At 45.4% G+C, this 20,286-nt stretch overlaps 1 protein-coding gene across 3 annotated transcripts in view; it reads left to right on the top strand.

Annotated features, from left to right (window-relative positions):
• Positions 1-20,286, top strand: part of ARHGAP24 (Rho GTPase activating protein 24) — a 1,313,999-nt gene that overhangs the window by 974,465 nt on the left and 319,248 nt on the right. The gene's annotated exons all lie outside the window — the stretch shown is intronic.

The raw sequence follows: 20,286 nt of genomic DNA on the forward strand, positions 1-20,286 counted from the left end.
CAGGTTGGTGTTACATTTGGTCTTTATTTTAGAAATCAGTTATCTTACTTTCTCCATAACGTTTTTTTTTGCTTTTCTGCTCTCAGAACGGTGTCAATCTGACTCCAACCTAAACAGCTGAGTTATCTGAGAAAGACAAGTGACTATGTGTACACTTCTGAACAACCAAACAGCTGTTTTCTGTTCTATACATACTGAAATGTTTAATGCATGACAATTTAAAAAACATGACAATTGATTTCTATTGCATGATAAAATAGAAGAGTATTGCTTGAGTACTCCCAAGATTTATGGCACTTTCCCTGTTGTAAATTCAGTGATAATCCAGCCTTGAGTAGAAGACCTAAGAATTCTGCAAAGACTCGTTACAAGGAATAAGCAACCCCTTACAAAAAGAAATTAGTCTTCAACACATTGCTGAAATTTTCCACCTAATGACAAATTTGTATATAACTCTATAACTCACAGCAAAGAATTAAAAAATATCTTTGAATTAGTTACACTGTGGTATCTCCTGCCTTTAAGTGTGCATACAGCTTAAATGGTTCTTCTCTGAACTGCTTTGGCTGCCAGCTATCTCTTCCAGCTCCCCTTATATATAAATTATCGAATCAGGTGAACATGCATATCTTTTCCATGGGAAGAGGAGGAAGGAAGCTGCTGAGATAAAAAAAAAACATGGGGTCCTGAAATTCAACTAACCCAATCCTTCTTTTCACTGATATGTTTTGGACAGTCAAGAGGCCTCCATACACAGTAGATGGTAATCTAATTCCGCTTAAAACAGCAGGTTTGGTGGACTGATCTCTGATGTGAATGTCAGCCTTTTTTCTGCATTATCAGATTTTTATAAAAATATAATAGGTGAAGAAACTCCCACACCTTTGGATTTCATGCATACAACATGTGCTGCTATTGTGGTGTAGAAGAGTGTTGTTCTAAAGTTGCCCATACATATTCGATAATTGTTGGCCAGCAGCTATATCTCCTGACTCTCCCATAGACATGAATGCTCCACTCAACCCAAAACTCCTGTGCTACCTATGGGGAGAGCGGAGTAAGATGCTGCCAGATGAGTAAATTCAAACCACCTTAAGCCGTAACAACCCTGACATCATCTGTCGATGGAGAGTCTGGAGGCCCACATACACGTTAGATGGTCAAGGTCAATCAATCTTGCCGAAATCGTTGAATTGGAACAGCGCGGAATAGTTTGTTTGTTGACTCCCATGGAGAAGGCCATCTAGATGTAACTGAAGACCGAGTAAGCTTCATTACAGGATGGCATTGAGATAGCTCCAAGGCTAATGAGTACATACAATTGCTGGAGGCCTCACACCCATTACGCAGATATTTTGCCATAAAATGTACTTATTTTTCTCTAATTTGCTGCCCTGTCATTTCTCATTCACTAGAGTTGTGGAAGAATTTCAGTAAAGCCTGAGCTGCAACAAATTATTCTGGATCCTTGTTTCAAAAACCTGGCACATTAATGATCTTCATTGAAACTAAAAGTCTTTAGGATTTTAGATTGCTTATTTATTGTAGTATAATACTAGTCTTCTCATTAACTATAACCACAGAACAGAAATGTTGAAAAGTAATATAAAAATATATGAGTATGTAAATAACAGATGTAATGAGACACATTGTTACACAGTTGTGTCCTACAATGCTACACAGTTTAGTCTGCTCTTTAGGAGATAACTTTAGCAGGAAACAGGACTTTTTCTTTTTTCAAATACAGGCTGTTGCTGGAAAAGGAGTTCATCTAAGATGTATCTAAATTGCAGAGCCATAATACAGTATGAAACCATATGCATCGCTTCCATTTGTGGTGAATTTGCCAAGACAGTTTTGGGAAACAATCCTTGCAAATTCAGGCATGTTGCAGACCTACCATGGATGATATTTTTGTAAACTCCACCTAAAAGTGGGTAATCCCATTACTTGGGGACATTCCCGAGTGAGGCTGGATTGGGGCTTCAATATCCCTATTTTGTTGCACATTTCAGTTTTCAGCAGAATCATTCAGCATTCAGACAACGTGGGAGAGTGAACTGTTTTTCTTGGGATATGCAGTTGTGGCCAAAAGTTTTGAGACTGATACACATTTCAAGGCTTTGGTGTTTTTAGTTTAGTTTATTCAAAGACTCATTATTTACAGTGTTGACTTTTGGGCCAAACTCTGACTAAATGCAACCTATTCTTGAATAATCAGTGCTGGGACTTTAGCACAATTTCAGTGTTTTTGTTTGTCCACCCACTTTTAGGAGAAGTTGCTCTTGCATAATGTTTAGGTACAATTCTTTATTCATGGCAGTGGTCTTAGGCAACATTATGAGTGATCACACTCTGGATGCTTTACTGTTGGCATGACACAGTACTCATGGTTGTGTTCACCATTTCTTCTTATTATTTTAAATTCTAAGCTTGGACATCTTGTAACCTGCAGCATAAACTTTACATGGTGCAACAAGTTTACCTGCACGCCTGTATAAAAGCACAATTAACAATTGTTGATATCACAATGTCCTTCCCATTGAATTGGTGCAAAAAATTGTGCACTCAAAATACAGAAATGAACCTCATGTACATCATTTTCTTTTCATGAATGTCCTCATCTAGTTTTGATCAGAAGAAAGCCATAATATAAGACAGGCAATTCCTAAAACTCCTTTGTGTGATGATAAGTAAGAGCATATTTCTTCTAAATCTTCTTGCCTCTTGAATGGCTTTGAACATAAAATATGTACTTTGTCTAATCATATTTTGGAAACCAATGTTTTCTGCAGTGTGGGCTGCATGAGAATGGAAACCAGAATGAAAAAATTATGCAAACATCATTTTTTATGCTCCTACACGCTTCATAGGTTCCAGCTATGCCCATATACTTTACTGGAGTTAGATATCGATATAGTTAGCTAGACCTGAAGGCTTAAAGTTCTAGAGGAATAATTCGATAACTGACTGGGCTGATTATAGCGCTGGTAATATGCCAAGATATATGAAAAGTTATAAAGCTCCCTATTCCTCCATGGAATAAAGATACATGATAGTACATTACAGTAAGACTTATAGGATCATAGGTGTCACTTCTGGGACTAACAGGCCCATATTGCCCAATACTGCTTGTTTCTCATCTTTGGCACCAAACACTCTAACCCTCTTGGCTCCTTAAAGGGGTTATACAGCCTTTTAAAGTTTATGGTTTGCTTGAGCTATTAATCTGTGGGGGTTTGACTCTTGGCACCCATGATGATCATGCGAGCCCTTCAGCCTCTTCATTGTTCATATCAACGTGCGGACGGTATCGTACTTGCCTGTGCCATACTTTTCCTAGGGTTAGTGCAAGATATTACAGCATTGTTCCTTCTATAAAGTGGTGTTTCACTGCTATTATTATGATGACTTTTCCTTAGGACGGGTCAACAATTTCAAATAAGTGCGGGTCTGACACCCAGCACCCACCCACCCCACTGATTAGTCATTTTTAGCTCGGATGGCAGCTGAAAATAAACAGTTGCAGAGCTAAACAGCACCGCTCTATCAACTGGATAGTGGCTGCTGCAGAGTACTGCAGATCAGCTTGTATTAAAGGGGTTGTCCAGATCTTTAACATTGATGGCCTATGATTGCCACCTATTCAAATCAATAGGAGCTGGAGTTGCAGTACCAAGCTGCAGCCACAATTATGTCGACGCAGCTGTGCAACTGAGCAGTTCTGGCAACAGCTGATCGGCCAGGGTGTCGGGTGCGCCCCACCCATCAGACATTGATGACCTATCCTAAGACTAGGCCAACAATGTTAAAGATCTGGACAACCTCTTTAAAATGAATGGGGCGCTGATCTGCCACTAAACAAGTGACAGAGCTGTGCTGTTCAGCGCCACAGCTGTTTACATCCGGCCATTGCCAGAGCTGAGAATTAATAATTGGTATGGGTCTTGGATGTCAGACCCACACCAATGTGATATTGATAACTCATATTGAGGATAGGCCATAAATATCATAGTAGTGAAAGACCCCCTTTAAGGATCAGAGAGTGGGAGTTATAACATAATGCAATTTTTTTTAGATTAGATGGCCTCTGAGTTTTGGCATATTTCATCAAAAAGAGGACTTTATGAACCTGTCTTTGTACTGGCTTCTCTATGCAGCCGTGACATGATAGATATAGTTTTTCTATGGATATGCCTGATATTTGTCAAATAAATGAAATACAGTATGTTGTTCAATTCTGCCGTATCTGCCACAAACATTCGAGCTGACATGTGCCTGCAAGCAATAATACCATATATCAAGGTTTCATCTAGAAAACCAACTAGAAAAGAAGAGTGAAGCATATGGTGTAGATGTTAGTTTAAGATTTTAACTTGAAGATAATAACAGAATGCAGTCTGATCTACAATTGTGCAATAATGCAAAATTCGATATTAAAATCTATATTGCAAAAAAAAACACCATGCACAAACATATGTAACAGGGTTCTCGACCGTCCAGAAATGCCACGACAGTCTGTAAAAATTGAAGGCGTGTATGACTTTTTTGAAGCTGAATAAACTTATTTTTAATGCAATTATCATATTTTAGAGTTTACAGTGAATGCAGATAATCTATATATATAATCGTCTTATCCCGTCTGTCTGTGTGTCTGTCTGTCCAGGAAATCCCGCGTCGCTCATTGGTCCGCCAGCGGCCAATCAGCGCCGGGGGATTTTTAAAAAAAGATGGCGGCCGTTAGCGGCTCAACTGCGGGACGGAGCTGAGCGGCGATGCAGCGGGGAGATGAGCGCCGCGAGGTGCTCATCTCCCGGCCGGCAACAGCACAAGGAATCCGACCACCGGACCCATCTGCGGGACGGAGATGCAGACGGGAGATGAGCGGCGCGAGGCGCTCATATCCCGGCCGGTATCAGCGGAAGGACCGCCGGCGCCGCTGACCTCCATGCGGAAGGGAGGACCGGGGAGCGGCGCTGCGGGTCGGGATACTTCTGCTGCGAACGCCCGCTCATGTCCCGGGTTCTCGCAGCGTAAGTAGCCGCACAGGCAGCGCCGCTCCCCGGTCCTCACCAAGACGATTCGATGATTGGTCGCGGTCTTCGGACCCGACCAATCACTGATCTTAGCGCAAAACTTAAACACCGCTGTGCTGATTGGTCGCCGACGCTGCCCGCGACCAATCACCGATTTGGGCGCCAAATTTAAATATCGGCCGCAACCAATCACCACAGCGGTGTTTAAATGTGGAGCTAAGATCGGTGATTGGTCGCGGCCGATATTTAAATTTGGCGCCCAAATCGGTGATTGGTCGCGGTCAGCGTCCGCGACCAATCAGCACAATAGTGTTTAACTTTGGCGCCAAGATCAGTCATTGGTCGCGGGCCAAGACAGCGACCAATCATCGATTTGTGCGGCAATTTTAAATAGCGTCCGTGACCAATTGGATGTCCCCACTGTATCCACATGGTGTTACAAAGGTCCGGAAATTTGTGTTAAAAATCGCTGATTGGTCGCTGGCGCTGCCCGCGACCAATCACCTATTTGGGCGCCAAATTTAAATATGCGGGTCGGGATACTTCTGCTCCGAGCGCCCACTCATGTCCGGGGAGCGGCGCTGACATCCAATTGCTCGCGGACGCTATTTAAAAGTGCCGCACAAATCGGTGATTGGTCGCGGTCTTGGCCCACGACCAATCACGAATCTTGCCGCAAAAGTTAAACACTACGGTGTTTAACTATTGTCGCCAAATTTAAACACCTCTTTGCTGATTGGTCGCGGTCGCGACTAATCAGCGATTTTGGTGCCAAATTTAAACACCGCACTGCTGATTGGTCGCGGCCGCCATCCGCGACCAATCAGCGAGATTGGTGCCAAATTTAAACAACGCTCTGCTGATTGGTCGCGGTCGCCGGCCTCGACCAATCAGCGATTTTGGCGCCAAATTTAAACAACACTCTGCTGTTTGGTCGCGGCCGTCGAACAATCAGCGATTTTGGCGCCAAATTTAAACCCCGCTCTGCTGATTGTTCGCGGTCGGCGGCCGCGACCAGTCAGCAGTGTTGGCGCCAAATTTAAACACCGCTCTGCTGATTGGTCGCGACTAATCAGCGATTTTGGTGCCAAATTTAAACACGCTCTCCAGTCCTCACTAACACGGTTCGCTGATTGGTCGCGGCCGCCGCCCGCGACCAATCATCGATGTTGCCGCCAAATTTAAACACCGCTTTGCTGATTGGTCGCGGTTGCCGAACGCGACCAATCAGCGATTTTGGCGCCAAATTTAAACACAGTTCTGCTGATTGCCACCATCTAGTAACTTTATAACAGAATTATTGGCCGTAGACGTGTATCACTTGTAATAATAATGATTTATTATGGTTTTCCAAGGTGTCTGTAAAAATATTGTCTGTCTGTGGTTTTTGGTCAGCTGTCCAGAAAAAATAAAAAGTCAAGTAGGCAACTGATATATAAGTACACAGTAATGTGAGTGATCAGGATCCAGACCCAAACCGATTTGTAGGATCAATGTTAATCTATGTGTGTTCATCTAAAATTTTTTTCTCAGCTGAAATCGGAAACACAATAAGCACATTCCCAATGCAGCCAATTTTTCTTTTTACATTTTTGTTTTTCCCTCTCCTTCTGCCAAGAGTCATAACTTCTTTATTTTTCTGTCTACAAAGCCATATATGACAATTTTGTTTTTTTTTGTTGGACAAGTTGTAGTTGTGATTGACACCACTCAGTTAACCATATAATGTACTGAAAAGCAGGAAAAAAAAGTGCAAGTGTAGTAGTAAAATAGTGAAAAAAAAATTGCTATTGTATTTTATATTTTGTTTTTATGGTGCTAATTGTGAAGTAAAAATGACCTGGCAATATAATTCTTGAGGTCAATATGATTATGATGATCGCAAACTCATGTCGTTTTTTATATTTTAGTGGTTAAATAAGAAATTCTGAGCTTTGTAAAAAATTTATTCAAATTAAAGAATCTATAAAAAAATGTTTGCGTCACCATTTTCTGAGACATGTATTTTTTTTACTTTTCCATTCATTGAGCTGTGTAAGGGCTTGGTTTTGCATAGCAAGCTGTCGTTTTTAGTGGTATTTTGGGGTACATACAATGTTTATTTCATTTTAGGGGTAGGTGTATCAACCTATAAACAGCAATTCTGACATTTTTTAGTTTTTTGATTTTGCTTTTCCCACCACGACAAGCTGAACCCGTTAGGGATAGTCCTACACTGTCTAATATTAAAAACCTTACCATGTGTCAAAGTTTTGCTTCTAGTAGGTTATACTAGTGCATGCTGTAGGCCCTTGTGCTAGCCCATGATTTACATTGGTCAGTGTGCTGTTTTTATCAAGTCCTTTGTGCACTTCCTGGAAATACCGTCATCAAAGAAAACCCCAAATCGCTTTTTTATCTTACAAACAAGATTAAAAAAAAAAAAAGGTGTGTCTGAATAAAGCCTTATGCAAGCAATCATGCAAGTAAAATGAAAGTGAAGAGAGAGGAGAGCAGAAAAAAGCGTCACTGTGTGTATTGTACATTGCAAAGTCTGATGCCTGACAAAATACAGTTATTCAAAAGTCTTCTAAAGGCCAGCCTATGATTGCAGCTCTGGAGCTCAAAACTGCTGCTTTAAGTAGTAACTTGTTGTGTAGACTAATGTTCACATATCTTGTTTTTTTCAGCGTTTTTTTTATGCGTTTTTTATGCAAATTTGCAGCTGCGTTTTACAGTACCAGCAAAGTCTATGAGATTCCAGAAATCTCATGCACACATCTTGTTTTTTTTTATCAGGACTTTGTGCTTTACATGTTTTTTTTGCAAAATAGAGCATGTCACTTCTTTTTGCATTTTTTTTTTAGTGTTTTTCACTGATTAGAAGTAATGGGTAGTGAAAAAACGCCTAGTGTGAACATAGCTCTCAGGTTTTGCTGCATTTTTAGTGAAAATAAGCAAGTACAGGAGTATGTGAAACTCATTTATTTTTACCATCTTGTCTTGATCACCTGAGATGGCACTTGGGATTAGAACAGTTTAATTAAATTAGTGATGTGTACACTGTAAACATTGGCTGAGCTACGTGTGAGATTGAACAATACATGTGGCCCAGGGAGGTGTGAAATTGAAAAATGCTTGTGCAACTGAATGGCAGGCCATAGTGTGAAAGTGAATAGTGTCATACAAACTCAATGCACTGCCAGTGTCTTAGGTAAACTATTCCTGAACAATTCACCTCCCCCACTGTTACATTTGAAATTCTGGTTAATAAGGTTTCAAATATGTCTTGCATTGCTGACCTATGTTTATTCTTCTGTGGTGGAAGCAAAGCTGAACATTGGGATCCTTAAAAACGCACCAAAAACGCATAAAAAATGCACAAAAAAACGCACCAAAACCTGCGTTTTTGATGCAGCTTCTTTAGTGCCAAGAGATCAGGTTTTGCTGCAGAAAAAAAAAAAGCTGAAAAAGCACAATGTGTGAACATAGCCTAAGAAGATAAACATTAGTACATATGATTTTCTAATTCAGATCTTTTCTTAACGGGGGTCCATCAGAGATTCCCTACTGTATTTTATGTATTTCCTTTATTTGCTTTATTTGTTGATTTCTTTGCTTTATTTGGTTTGCATTTGTTATCGTGCAGGCAGCATGTATTTATTGCCTTGTGTCTGCAGGAAAAGTAGTCTCTTGCCCAGGAGAAAATAATATTCTGAGGGACCTGACATATATATAAAAGCAATAAAAAAGGAGTAGGGGAGCTGCTGACAGGACCCCTTTAAGCACATGCTACATAAGTTATCTAAGCCATTTATTGTGCTCTTGCTGGAAGCAGGACCTCTGTTCAAAAATCCCACATGTGCTGAATACCAAGCACTCAAGAGATTTCTGCCACGTACTGAACCTGTCAACTCTGAAAATCAGCCATGGCCACAATGGAAATAAGACACATTTTATCCACCCAGACTCCTCTGAGACACAGTGGACCTTCTATCATTACCCATTCCCATGGTCTGAGGAGGTAGGAACACTGCACATTACCTAGCAGTGGTTATACAATTGGGAATAAATATTTTATGTATATAATCAGTCTTTTAGAGAAGCATTTAACTCTTGAATAGCTGGAGGCCATACATTGCTCCCTCAATAATAGAATATTTATTTTATCCATTCATTTTGGACCCAGTGACATGTCGTATACACAAGAGACGCCAGTGGCGAAGCTCCAGGCTACGGAAAGTGCTGAGAATAGATTAAGACGCTGCTCAGTCTTTCTTAGAAAGCTTATCAACTATTTGTGTGTCACCCTGGCATCAACCGGACTCCGTCTGGCTTGCGGCTCTCCCTCTGCCCACACCCAGTACCGTGTCAATCTGTTGGCCTTTCCCATGTGACTCCTATGTGACTCCTCTGCTCACCGACCCAGATACAGATTCCTGACCGGATATCCTTGGGACTGCTGCGACCCCTAACCGCTGACGTGCGGGCCTATATTGGCGGGGGCTAATTCTTGGCAGTTGACTAGCTCTGTCCTGATAGGGAACTTTGACCGGCATCGTTCGGGTCTTCGGGGCTTGATCGTCAACATCTGGGCTGGGAACTTTGCCCAGTGTAGTTCGGGTCTTCACCTTTGACTTTTGGGCTAGGAACCTGACGAGCGTCATTCGGGTCTTCGGGGCTTTACTGACGACGCCTGGGCTGGGAACCTTGTCCGGTTTTGGGAATATCACGGCCCCGAGAAATGCTGCAGCCCTCACTCTCTTGGCGCCAAAAACTCTTCTTCTCTTTTACGGGAGCTTTTCATATCCAGGACTGGCTTCTTTGATGTCACTTGACCTGGAGCACTCTTTGACTCCGTCCCTCCTGCAACTGTTCTCCTCTGAATTAGTTCTGCAGAGTTTTGTTCCCGTTTAGAAACTGCACAATCTTGCATTGTTTTATCTCCGGTATTCTGTTCTCCTACATATACATACTGATAATAATGATGAGCACAAAAGCATTAGTTAGAGAAACTAGTGGAGGCCCCAGGAAAGTATATGTCTTACTTGGCATATGGGCATGACTTTGAGTCCTGACTCTAGACATTAGATACATATTAAAGATCAAATTCTGGGGGAATTTAATTATTTTCCAGACATTTTTGAGTTATGAATTTTAGAATTATACTTCATTATTGTATTTTCCTTCTTTCTCTCCTAAACAGACAGAGATATTCCTTTACTGAATATACTGTAGAGTACAGATCTCGTAGAGCAGCAAATGAATGGAGCTTCTAAAAGAGCTGGGCATTGAAACAGCACTGCAGCATAGTGTTTTGGAGAGTAGGAAGCAGAAAACTTTGCCATGCCTGGAGGATAGAGGCGTAACTATAATAGATGCAGGGGTTGCAATCGCACCCAGGAACTGGAGCCTAAGGGGGTCAAAAAAGTCCTTTCGGCCCATTGAAAAGACAATTACTATTAAAGATTTGCAATAATTGGGGGACCTATTGGAGATTTTACATTGGGGCCCACGAGCTTCAAGTTATGCCACTGGTAGAGGATACTTAACTTGTTAAAGGGAACCTGTTGCCAGGTTTATAAATTAAAGCCACCACTCTTAACTGCACTATTACTGCAGTTCATTGACCTGTATCTAAGCCCCGAACTCCCCCTGCATATGCCAAATAATACCTTTTATACTTCTGGCATACGGTGCAGTCCAATGTGCATCTATATTCTTTTCACAGCACCTCCTCAATCCCTACAGCTGCCATCCTCCTGATTTGATTGATGTGGATGAAGCATCCTACATCACCCACAGATTACTGCAAATCTTGTACCTGTGCAGGGGGTACGTTGCACCTATTAACCCCAAAGTGAAGTCGGTGCTGGTATATGCATTACTATTGGATTTTGCTCTGCCCTTCATAGGGTGGAGCAAAGTGCAACTGCGCAAATACAAGATTCGCAGCGATCTGTGGGTGGCGTAGGACACGTCATCCACATCAATCAAGCCAGCAGGACGGCAGCTGCAGGGATTGAGAAGGCACCGAGAAAAGAAAAAAGAAGCCCATCGGACCGAAATGTGCCATATGTCAGAAGTATATAAGGTATTTTTTGGCATATCCAAGGGGAGTTCGAGCCTTTGATACAGGTTGATGGACTGCAGTTATACAGCAGATAAAGCTTTAGTTTATATTGGGAAAACCTTTTGACAGGTTCCCTGTAAACATAGCTCCACTTGAATGGATTTTCTGTTTTAGATAATCGCTGTTGCTGGAAGGGTCCCTGATGGTAAGCAGATATTAGGGTGTCTTGCTGATGATATTAGGGTGTCCTGCAGATGATATTAGGGTGTCCTGTGGATGACATAAGGCTATGTGCCCACGATGCAGAAATGAAGCAGAAATTTTCCAGAGCATTTCTGCATGTCCTTGGCAGAAAAAACGCATGCGGATTTTACACGCGTTTTTGATGCGTTTTTAAGCGTTTGTACTTGCGGATTTGCCATGCGTTTTCCAATGTATTGTATAGGCAAATCCGCATGCGGAAACGCCCAAGAAATGGTCATGCTGCTTTTTTTTCCGCACCTAAGATCCGCACAGAAAAAATCCTGACCATGTGCACAGAACTTGCAAAATGTCATAGGAAGTCATGGGATAAGATGTGCAATGTGTTTCTGCTGCATTTCCACACGGAAAAAAACGCACAAAAAACGCACCAAATCCGCATCATGTGCACATAGCCTAAGGGTGTCCTGAGGATGATATAAGGGAGTCCTGCGGATGGTATCTAGGAGTTCTGCGGATGAGATCATCAGTATTCAGCTGTAATCTAATTTGTTCAATTTTTGTGCAGCGCCATCACAGGAGAAATAAGGCATTACACAGTTCTCATTTCTAATCCATAGTCTGTTCATATAGTACATGCTGTGTCTTCCAAAGTGAAAGTTCTTTATATCTACTCTCTATTCTGCTATTTCCATCCATTAATTGAAAATGGATTTTCTAAACCAGACAAAGCCTTTAAATATTTTTGTACTTGATTTTCAGTGTCCAGTACCAAGTGCTAATGAGAGAGCGTAACAGTAACTGAAATACCTGAAATGATTGCTGCCATCTGAATAAGGCCAAATGCCCTAACTTGCTGAATATAGAATTCTACTTCCACGTAACTACATATGAGGACATCACCCTCTTTTAGACAACTGTGGGTGCTAGTCGTAGTCTGGCAATGAAACATTTGTAAGCCACATTATGAGACCTTTGTTGCAGTGGATTTCTCAAGATTGCAGCAGTTTAATAAAACTGACAAATGAGTGTTTCTGTGTCAACAAGTTCATAGAAACTGTCAAGTCTTGGATCATTTAACACTTAGCTTGAGATGAGTCCATGCACTGAGGCGGTTTACACGCAGTTATCACCAGATGTTAAATGAAGTATCGCACCATTAAGAGAAGTAGTATGACCGCTGGAAGTTCATGCGTTAGCAGAAAGCTACAAATGTCGTCGCAGTGCTTAGTGTCAACTGGCACAACAACTCAGCATTTTCTATAGAAATCCAAGTAAAGCAAGTGATGAATCTATAATGAACCACTTGATTAACGGGGTTGTCCACCTTTGGGAACATTTTTTTTTCTTTTTTTACTTAAATGCGTGTATTAGGGACTAAAAAATCATTTTTGCTATTGGGTTTCATTAAAAAATGTGCAGCATTTGGCTTTTACATGCTCTTCATATCCCTGCACATTCATAAATCAGCTGAGAGGAGCTCTGAAAAAGACAGATAAAAGAGTTACAAACTCCCCTACAGACCGTCATAGCGGGCTGAGTAATGGATTATCAGTTACCCATTCTGCAGTCAGTCATAGACAGTGCCACAAAAAGCCTATAGAAGCACACAGTGCTACATTTTTCATGAAACCTAATTTAAAAAAATTGTTAGCCTCAAATACATACATTTCAGTAAAAAAAAAAAAAAGAAAAATTTTCCTCAATGGTGGACAAATGATGAGTCACTAACAATGTAGCCCAAAATACTTATATTTCAAACTCAATGCCCCTACATCTGTGTAGTCTGCTTTCAGCCTGTGCATTCTCCCACTCCTGTCATGCACTCCCTTACACAGCAATAATTGTGTGTCCCGAGCCTCATTGTGTGTAGCTAGTGATTAGCACTTACACACATATCTATGATACACTACGTTTATAGCTAAGACAATTGATGCTTCTAACAAAGTGCATTGTTAATGAAATAGTCAAAAAATGAAAAGAGACATTTTTACTTGTGTTGTCCTTTTGTAATGATTGCTCAAAGTAATCATTGCTCACAGATACTTTATTATAAAGAGCCAACCCATATCTATCTATCTATCTATCAATCTATCTATCTATCTATTATCTACCTATCTATTATCTACCTATCTATTATCTATCTATTTCAAATAGAAGACTGCTGATAATGGTTTTACTTTAGTATAGACTGCAACCATTGCCCTCCTCTGTTACACAGACTGCTCAATATGCCCCCCTCACAAACTGCTCTATGGTCCCCCATCCCTCACACAGACCGTTCCTATAGCCCCCATAGATCTTTATCTCTCTCACATAGACTGTTACCATATTTCCCTTTCTCACACAGACTGCTCCCCATGCCCCCTGTGTTACACAGGCTGTTTCTCCATGATCTATTTCTCACACAGACTGCTCCCCATGCCCCATGTGTTACACAGGCTGTTTCTCCATGATCTATTTCTCACACAGACTGCTCCCCATGCCCCCTGTGTTACACAGGCTGTTTCTCCATGATGACCTTCTCACACAGACTGCTCCCTATTCCCCCTGTGTTACAGAGGATGTTTCCCCGTGATCTATTTCTCACACAGACTGCTTCTCATGCCCCCTTGGGTTACACAGGCTGTTTCTCCATGCTCACCTTCTCACACAGACTGCTCCCCATGCCCCCTGTGTTATACGGGATGTTTCTCCATGCTCACTTTCTCACACAGACTGATCCTTGTGCCCCCTGTGTTACACAGGCTGTTTCTCCATGCTCACTTTCTCACACAGACTGATCCTTATGCCCCCTGTGTTACACAGGCTGTTTCTCCATGCTCACCTTCTCACACAGACTGCTCCCCGTGCCCCCTTTATTACACAGGCTGTTTACCCATGCTCTTTTTCTCACACAGACTGCTCCCCATGCCCCCTTTATTACACAGGCTGTTTACCCATGCTCTTTTTCTCACACAGACTGCTCCCCATGCCCTCTGTGCTATACAGGATGTTTCTCCATGCTCTGTTTCTCACACAGACAACCCCCATGCCCCCTGTGTTATACAGCAGAGGTCCCCAACCTTTTTTGCACCAGGGACCGGCTTTAAGCAAGACCAGTTTTCCATGGCCCGGTGGGGGTGGGGGCGGGGCTTTGGTCATATGGGGGTGGGGTTATGGAGGGGTGGAGCTGTATGGGGAGGATGCTGGCGGGACCTCGGTGTACAGCGCTGCTAAGTAGCAGCATTGTACATTGAGCGTCAGTGTATACAGCGCTGCTGCTTAGCAGCGCTACACACTGAACACCGGTACCGGGAGCCGCGTCACTGAAGCCAGTCTGCTGCCCCAGCACGCCCCACATAACATGTTCTGCCGGGGGCGTGTCAGTGAGGAGAGCCTGCCGCCCCACCCCGTCAGGAACACACCATGCTGTGCAGGAGGGCCACGTCACTAAGACCCGCCCCGTGACGTACAACAGGTACCATGCTGTGCTGTGGAGGGCTGCGTCACTAAGACCCGCCCGACGCCCCACCCCGTCCTGCATAATGTTCTCTGCCGGGAGCTGCGAGCTGTCACGGCTATGGCAGAAAACATTATAAATCCACACAGAGCGAGTTCTGACCAGGCGCAGGGCCGCGGAGCTAGCTGTCAGCGGCAGGGCCGGCTCCAGGTTTTTCTGGGCCCCGGGCGAAAGAGTCTCAGTGGGCCCCTTTAACACATACCACGATTCATGATGCAGAGATACGGCGGAGAAATATATATATATAGTACAATGCAAAGATTTCACTTCATGAGTGATATCTATTGTAAATTCTACAATAGCTCAGAAACCGGTGAATCGCTCCACACAGAATAGTGGCCCCCATATAAGGCTCCATACGGAATACTGGTCCCCATATAACGCCCATACGGAATACTGGCCCCCATATAACGCTTCATACGGAATACTGGCCCCCATATAAGGCCCCATACGGAATACTTGCCCCCATATAAGGCCCCATACGGAATACTTGCCCCCATATAAGGCCCCATACGGAATACTTGCCCCCATATAAGGCCCCATACGGAATACTGGCCCCCATATAAGACCAGATACGGAATACTGGCCCCCATATAAGGCTCCATACAGAATACTGGCCCCCATATAAGGCTCCATACAGAATACTGGCCCCCATATAACGCTCCATACAGGATACTGGCCCCCATATAACGCTCCATACAGGATACCGGTCCCCATATAATGCTGCATGCAGGCTGTTACCCCCCACATAATGCCCCATACAGGCTGTCCCCCCCCTTATAATGCTCCATGCAGGCTGTTACCCCCCACATAATGCCCCATACAGGCCCCTCCCTTTTAATGCTCCATGCAGGCTGTTACCCCCACATAATGCCCCATACAGGCTGCCCCCCCCCCCTTATAATGCTCCATGCAGGCTGTTCCCCCCCCACATAATGCCCCATACAGCCCCCCCCCTTTTAATGCTCCATGCAGGCTGTTACCCCCCACATAATGCCCCATACAGGCTGCCCCCCCTCTTTATAATGCCCCATACAGGCTGTCACCCCTCCTCTTTATACTGCCCCATGCAGGCTGTCACCCCTCCTCTTTATACTGCCCCATGCAGGCTGTCACCCCCCCTCTTTATAATGCCCCATGCAGGCTGTCACCCCTCCTCTTTATAATGCTCCATGCAGGCTGTCACCCCTCCTCTTTATACTGCCCCATGCAGGCTGTCACCCCTCCTCTTTATACTGCCCCATGCAGGCTGTCACCCCTCCTCTTTATAATGCCCCATGCAGGATGTCCCCCCCTCTCTTTATAATGCCCCGTGCAGGCTGTTCCCCACCTTATAATGCCCCATGCAGGCTGGTCCCCACCTTATAATGCCCCATGCAGGCTGTCACCCCTCCTCATTATAATGCCCCAAGCAGGAATCCCCCCCTCTTTATAATGCCCCATGCAGGCTGTTCCCCACCTTATAATGCCCCATGCAGGCTGTCACCCCTCCTCTTTATAATGCCCCAAGCAGGAATCCCCCCCTCTTTATAATGCCCCATGCAGGCTGTTCCCCACCTTATAATGCCCCATGCAGGCTGTCACCCCTCCTCTTTATAATGCCCCAAGCAGGATGCCCCCCCTCCCCTCTTTATACTGCCCCATGCAGGCTGTCACCCCTCCTCTTTATAATGCCCCAAGCAGGATGCCCCCCCTCCCCTCTTTATACTGCCCCAAGCAGGATGCCCCCCCTCCCCTCTTTATACTGCCCCATGCCTCCATACATTAAAAAAAAAAAAATCAAATACTCACCTCCCTTCTCCTCACCTGCTACCTGCTGCCCGCCGCTCGCTGCTCGGCTCCGAACTCCAGCGTTGTCGTTTCTTCCCGCTCAGCGCTCCCGGTGACGGCTCAGGGGAGGGCGCGGTGTAAAGACGTCACCGCGCCCTCTGACCTGAGACGTCACAGGGAGCGCAGAGCAGGAAGACAGCTGATCTGCGGAGGCACGGGGAGAGGTAAGTATCGGGCTGCCGGGGCCCTGAGCAAGCGGCGGAGAAGGGCGGGCGCTGACACCGCTCTCCTCCGCCCATAGCCCAGCGGGGTGCGCGACCGCCAGTGGGCCCCTCTGCCTGCTCAGAGCCCCGGCATTTGCCCGGGTGCTGACGCCGGCCCTGGTCAGCGGCGCCGCGGACCGGCTGAAAAACCCCAACGGCCCGGTCCTGGTCCGCGGACCGGCGGTTGGGGACCTCTGTTATACAGGATGTTTCTCCATGCTCACCTTCTCACACAGACTGCTCCCCATGCCCCCTGTACTACAAAGGCTGTTTCTCCATGCTCCTTTTCTCACACAGACAACCCCCATGCCCCCTGTACTACAAAGGCTGTTTCCCCATGCTCTTTTTCTCACACAGACTGCTCCCCATGCCCTCTGTGTTATACGGGATATTTCTCCATGCTCACTTTCTCACACAGACTGATCCTTATGCCCCTTGTGTTACACAGGCTGTTTCTCCATGATGACCTTCTCACTCAGACTGCTCCCCATTCCCCCTGTGTTACACAGAATGCTTTTCCATTCTCACTTTCTCACACAGACTGCTCCCCATGCCCCTGTGTTACACAGGCTGTTTCTCCATGCTCACCTTCTCACACAGACTGCTCCCCATGCCCCTGTGTTACACACGCTGTTGCCCCATGCTCTCTTTCTCACACAGACTGCTCCCCATGCCCCCTGTGTTACACAGGCTGTTTCTCCATGCTCACCTTCTCAAACAGACTGATCCTTATGCCCAGTGTGTTACACAGGCTGTTTTGCCATGCTCTTTTTCTCACACAGACTGCTCCCGATGCAGCTGTGTTACACAGGCAGTTTGTCCATGCTCTTTTTCTCACACAGACAACCCCCATGCCCCCTGTGTTATACGGGATGTTTCTCCATGCTCACTTTCTCACACAGACTGATCCTTATGCCCTCTGTGTTACACAGGCTGTTTCTCCATGCTCACCTTCTCACACAGACTGATCCCCATGCCCCGTGTACTACAAAGGCTGTTTCTCCATGCTCTTTCTCACACACACAACCCACATGCACCCTGTGTTACACAGGCTGTTTCTCCATGCTCACCTTCTCACACAGACTGCTCCGCATGCCCCCTGTGTTACACAGGCTGTTTCTCCATGCTCACCTTCTCACACAGACTGCTCCCCATGCCCCCTGTATTACACAGGCTGTTGCCCCATGCTCTTTTTCTCACACAGACAACCCCCATGACCCCCGTGTTACACAGGCTGTTTCCCCATGCTCTTTTTCTCACACAGACTGCTTCCCATGCCCCCTTGTGTTACACAGGCTGTTGCCCCATGCTCTTTTTCTCACACAGACAACCCCCATGACCCCCGTGTTACACAGGCGGTTTCTCCATGCTCTCTTTCTCACACAGACTGCTCCTCATGCCCCCTGTATTACACAGGCTGTTTCCCCGTGATCTATTTCTCACACAGACTGCTTCCCATGCCCCCTGTGTTAAACAGGCTGTTTCTCCATGCTCACTTTCTCACACAGACTGATCCTTATGCCCCCTGTGTTACACAGGCAGTTTCTCCATGCTCTTTTTCTCACACAGACAACCCCCATGCCCCATGTGTTACACAGGCTGTTTCTCCATGCCCACCTTCTCACACAGACTGCTCCCCGTGCCCCTGTGTTACACATGCTGTTGCCCCATGCTCTCTTTCTCACACAGACTGCTCCCCATGCCCTCTGTGCTATACAGGATGTTTCTCCATGCTCACCTTCTCACGCAGACTGCTCCCCATGCCCCTGTGTTACACACGCTGTTGCCCCATGCTCTCTTTCTCACACAGACTGCTCCCCATGCCCCCTGTGTTACACAGGCTGTTTCTCCATGCTCACCTCACACAGACTGCTCCCCATGCCCCTGTGTTACACAGGCTGTTTCTCCATGCTCACCTTCTCACACAGACTGCTTCCCATGCCCCCTTGTGTTATACAGGCTGTTTCTCCATGCTCACCTTCTCACACAGACTGCTCCCCATGCCCCTGTGTTACACACGCTGTTGCCCCATGCTCTCTTTCTCACACAGACTGCTCCCCATGCCCCTGTGTTACACAGGCTGTTTCTTCATGCTCACTTTCTCACACAGACTGCTCCCCATGCCCCTGTGTTACACAGGCTGTTTCTCCATGCTCACTTTCTCACACAGACTGCTCCCCATGCCCCCTGTGTTACACAGGCTGTTTCTCCATGCTCACTTTCTCACACAGACTGATCCTTATGCCCCGTGTGTTACACAGGCTGTTTCTCGTGTTCTTTTTCTCACACAGACTGCTCCCCATGCCCTCTGTGTTACACAGGCTGTTTCTCCATGCTCACTTTCTCACACAGACTGATCCTTATGCCCCGTGTGTTACACAGGCTGTTCCTCCATGCTCAGCTTCTCAGACAGACTGTTTCCCATGCCCCCTTGTGCTACACAGGCTGTTTCTCCATGATGACCTTCTCACACAGACTGCTCCCCATGCCCCCTGTGTTATACGAGATGTTTCTCCATGCTCACTTTCTCACACAGACTGCTCCCCATGCCCCCTGCATTTCACAGGCTGTTCCTCGTGTTCTTTTTCTCACACAGACTGCTCCCCATGCCCTCTGTGTTACACAGGCTGTTTCTCCATGCTCACTTTCTCACACAGACTGATCCTTATGCCCCCTGTGTTACACAGGCAGTTTCTCCATGCTCAGCTTCTCACACAGACTGTTTCCCATGCCCCCTTGTGCTACACAGGCTGTTTCTCCATGATGACCTTCTCACACAGACTGCTCCCCATTCCCCCTGTGTTACACAGGATGTTTTTCCATTCTCAGTTTCTAACACAGACTGCTCCCCATGCCCCCTGTATTACGCAGGCTGTTGCCCCATGCTCTTTTTCTCACACAGACAACCCCCATGCCCCCTGTGTTACACAGGCTGTTTCTCCATGCTCACCTTCTCACACAGACTGCTCCCCATGCCCCCTGTGTTACACAGGCTGTTTCTCCATGCTCTCTTTCTCACACAGACTGATCCCCATGCCCCCTGTACTACAAAGGCTGTTTCTCCATGCTCCTTTTCTCACACAGACAACCCACATGCAACCTGTGTTACACAGGCTGTTTCTCCATGCTCACCTTCTCACACAGACTGCTTCCCATGTCCCCTTGTGTTACACAGGCTGTTTCTCCATGATGACCTTCTCACACAGACTGCTCCCCATTCCCCCTGTGTTACACAGGATGTTTTTCCATTCTCAGTTACTCAAACAGACTGCTCCCCATGCCCCTGTATTACACAGGCTGTTGCCCCATGCTCTTTTTCTCACACAGACAACCCCCATGCCCCCTGTGTTACACAGGCTGTTTCCCCATGCTCTTTTTCTCACACAAACTGCTCCCCATGCCCCCTGTATTTTAGGGATGTTTCTCCTTGCTAACTTTCTCACACAGACTGATCCTTATGCC

Source organism: Phyllobates terribilis, unplaced genomic scaffold, assembly GCF_046119375.1.
Source record: "Phyllobates terribilis strain yellow unplaced genomic scaffold, ASM4611937v1 Scaffold_1__5_contigs__length_1240528914, whole genome shotgun sequence".
Classification (NCBI taxonomy): domain Eukaryota; kingdom Metazoa; phylum Chordata; class Amphibia; order Anura; family Dendrobatidae; genus Phyllobates; species Phyllobates terribilis.